The sequence below is a fragment of the Nelumbo nucifera genome, chromosome 6 (assembly GCF_055504915.1).
Source record: "Nelumbo nucifera cultivar China Antique chromosome 6, China Antique-T2T, whole genome shotgun sequence".
In the NCBI taxonomy this organism is placed as follows: Eukaryota; Viridiplantae; Streptophyta; class Magnoliopsida; order Proteales; family Nelumbonaceae; genus Nelumbo; species Nelumbo nucifera.
Genome location: NC_142654.1, coordinates 50316287 through 50319931, shown reverse-complemented (window position 1 = coordinate 50319931; position 3645 = coordinate 50316287). Strand labels below are relative to the sequence as shown.

Genomic DNA, 3645 nt, shown 5'->3' with positions numbered 1-3645 from the left:
GATCAATGCTTGGGTCCCACGCCATACAAAGAAGCCCAACTGGGCAGCAGATTGGAAACTAATTAAACACTGAATACTTAATGGGCCAAAAGCCCATTTCGAAGTGGGCTGATATGATCACCCATCAATGGGGCGAATTTGAGATTGAAGTTAGCAAAAAGGATTGGGCTCTTAGCCTTATCCACTCTTAGAGACCAAATTCAAATCAGATTTGAATCTGGTAACCTCCTGATAAGATCAGGAGTAAGCTAACTCTATCTGGGAAAGGGATTAAGATTATCCCCTATCCAAATACTGATTTGGATTGGGATAACTCCTAATTAGGAGATTTCTTAATCAAGAAGAAAAGAGAGGAGATTTTCGAATGAACCAAGAGAGGGAAATCAGATTTTGATCCAAGAGGTTCTGGTAAGCAAGAAAGGTTCCTGCGAATTGAGATTAGATCTCATTCTCTCCAGAAAAGAAAACAGTTCAGCCTTTTCCTTTCTGGAAATCTCCTCCTGCCGCCGCCATCTGCATTGTTGCAAGATTTGATCTTTGCAGAAAAGAAAGTCAAGAAACCAGTTCTTGACATCAGTCTTGCAAGAAAGACTGAAAGAATTCAGTGTTTAGTACATCCAGGGGATTCTTGTGAAGGATCCAGTGTGTAGGACGCACCCTGCTGGTTCTGTTCCATCCACAGCTGTGTCATCTTCAGCAGGGACAGATCTTGGAGCATTCTTTGGGCGTGAACACCAACTTTGGGAGATACTGCTTCTCCGGATCAGGTATAATCCTCCCATTTATCTTTTGGTACAGATCTGGTTTGATTAGGGTTCAAGTAGATCCTTGAATATTGTATTCTAAATTCAGGGAATATGATTCCCAGTTGGGAGAAGGTAGGAAATTTTTGAAATTCGCCCCACCCATTCCGCAACCTTTATGGCGTCCATTAGATGGATCCTACCATTCTTTCACTGAGATCTGAAGAGATGCTGTGTAGAATGGTTCTCCCCCCTCCTCCTTTTATAGCCTTAAAAAGAACTCCTAGTCTCATTAGGAGTTTCCTAATCCAAATAGATTTGGATTAGGAGTCTCTTTAAGAGATAAGGATAAGCCCTTATCTTATCTGCAGATTAGATCAGCTCTCCTAATCTCATTAGGAGCTTTCCAGATCCAAATCTCTATTTGGATCTAGACTCTCTGAGTGGATAGAGATAACTCCCTATCCTATCTACTGATCCAAATCTCAGATCTGCCCCTTTCTTTGACTTATCAAATTAGACCAGATCGAATTGGGCTTTAGGCCCATTAAGTCTATGTGCTCACTAACCTTCTAAACTACTACCCAGTTGGGCTTCCTTGTATGGCGTGGGACCCAAACATTGATCTACACATCAACCACATGGGTTCAGCCTATTCTCTATTACAAGGCCAGTCCGAATTCACTGTTATGGGTAGTGAACCCCTGAGCCCATCACCATGGGCTTTTAACGTGCCCAACACTTACAATAAGTGGTCCCTGGGCCAAGCCACCTTATAAAAACCCAGGGACTATGGGCAGATGCAAGATTAACCCATCAGGTATTACCCTTAATGGTCTTACACTTAACCTCTCAGCTCATAATGATCAATGATGAGAGTAGAATTTATCATATCTTTATCCCCCATTATTATATATTTTATACCAAATTAGCATCTAATTGGACTCATATTTCTGTTCAGGGCATGAAAGAAGGCATCAGGAGCAAAGAAAGACAAATCGGATGATTTTTCATAGTTTCGACATCGTTCAGTAATTTGGGCCTAATTCACGTATCCGAACTCTGAATGGGCTGATTCAAGATCCACTGGAAAGATAAGAGAAAAATACATAACTTTCATGTTTTGTTTCTTGTTAAGGCTGAGGAAAGGATAATTATGTTAATGAATATATTTTTATCTTTATGATTTATCCAAGATTGTGATTCTCATATAGTCTATGAATTATTGTGCTTAATGTAATTAAGAGTTTGACCACCTCTTAATTGATTTGAGTTATGTGAATGAATCGAGAGAGGAATTCACGTAATCGACTGAATAATTCATAGTGTGAATTGAATGGTATATAGAGATATATATACATGATTCATCTGAATTTCATTGTCTTCTTGAACTTAATGCACTCCCATCTTGAGAGTTCTACTCGAGAGATCGAAGGGCTACCTGATGGGCGTAGGTTTAGTATATCTCAAGAGAGAATATTAAATAAAATTGGTAAGACTTCAGCTTATGAGAATGACATCTAATCTTGGTAAATTAAACCAATAAATATTCATTGCATTGGTTAGGTGAACCAAAAGCCCTAGTGATTCCATCCTTTGTAGATTTGATTAGTGATCACCTTCGCTTTTATTTTCTTATGCTAATTTTTATTTTTAATAGTTCTTGCTCAATCCTGAAATTTGGTTGTCTAGATAATTAGGGAAAATTGTGGTTCTAATACTTATTTTATTAAATCTCCATGGGAATGATATTTTATACTACTTGATAACTAGTACACTTGCTAGAGTTATATATTTATAGCTATCATGTTTTTGGCGTCGTTGCCAGGGATTTAATCCTAAAATAATATTAGAACTTGTTGACCTTGATTAATTTGGATTTTTATTGCTGTTTTTATTTTGTTATTATTTTATTTTTATTTTACTTGTTCGATTTTATTTTTATTCTACTTGTTCGATTTCTTGCTAGTTCAGATTTGCTAGTGCATGACACGCACTAGACAGGAAGGATTAGCAGAATTTGATCCTGAGATTGAGAGGACCCTTCGCTTGTTGCAAAGGGCCAACAAAGGAGAAGCAAGAGAGGAGGTTGTTATTTGTGAACCAGCCATAGAGATTGAAGGAGAGATGGCAGAAGGAAATCGCACCCTCTTGGACTATGCTTATCCAAACATTGATGGGGCGACATCCAACATTTGCAAGCCCACCATTCATGCCAACAATTTTGAAATCAAGCCTGCAATAATTCAAATGATCCAGACAAGCATTCAGTTTAGTGGGTTACCAAGTGATGACCCTAATGCACACATTGTTAACTTCCTAGAAATATGTGATATGTTTAAACATAATGGAGTTAGTGATGATGCTATTAGGCTTAGATTATTTCCTTTTTCATTGCGTGATAGAGCTAAAGATTGGCTTAACTCACTCCCTGCAAGAAGTATCACCACTTGGAATGATCTAACCCATAAATTTTTGGCTAAATATTTCCCACCCTCCAAAATAGCAAAGTTAATTAATGATATTACTACTTTTGCTCAATTTGAGAGGGAATCCTTGTATGAAGCATGGGAACGATTCAAGGAGATGCTTAGGAAGTGTCCTCACCATGGGATACCAACTTGGTGACAGATTCAGACTTTTTACAATGGTATTAGCCCCTCTAATCGATCTATTATTGATGCAGCCACAGGTGGTACGATCATGAGGAAAACACCGGAGGAAGCTTATGACCTAATAGAGGAGATGGTGTCAAACAGTTACCAGTGGAGCAATGATCGAACCAATCAGACGGGAGTACACCATATCGATTCCCTTGCATCCATATCTGCGCAACTTGCTAGTCTGAATAAGAAGTTTGATGCTTTTAATATTGCAGCCATTAATACACCATCTAGCATCC

At 38.4% G+C, this 3645-nt stretch overlaps 1 non-coding gene across 1 annotated transcript; it reads right to left on the bottom strand.

Moving 5' to 3' along the window:
• Positions 1 to 3251: 3251 nt before the first annotated feature.
• LOC148791036 (small nucleolar RNA R71) lies at positions 3252 to 3358 on the bottom strand. The gene has a single exon (XR_016078033.1). It is a non-coding gene; the product is annotated as a small nucleolar RNA R71 (small nucleolar RNA).
• Positions 3359 to 3645: the final 287 nt, after the last annotated feature.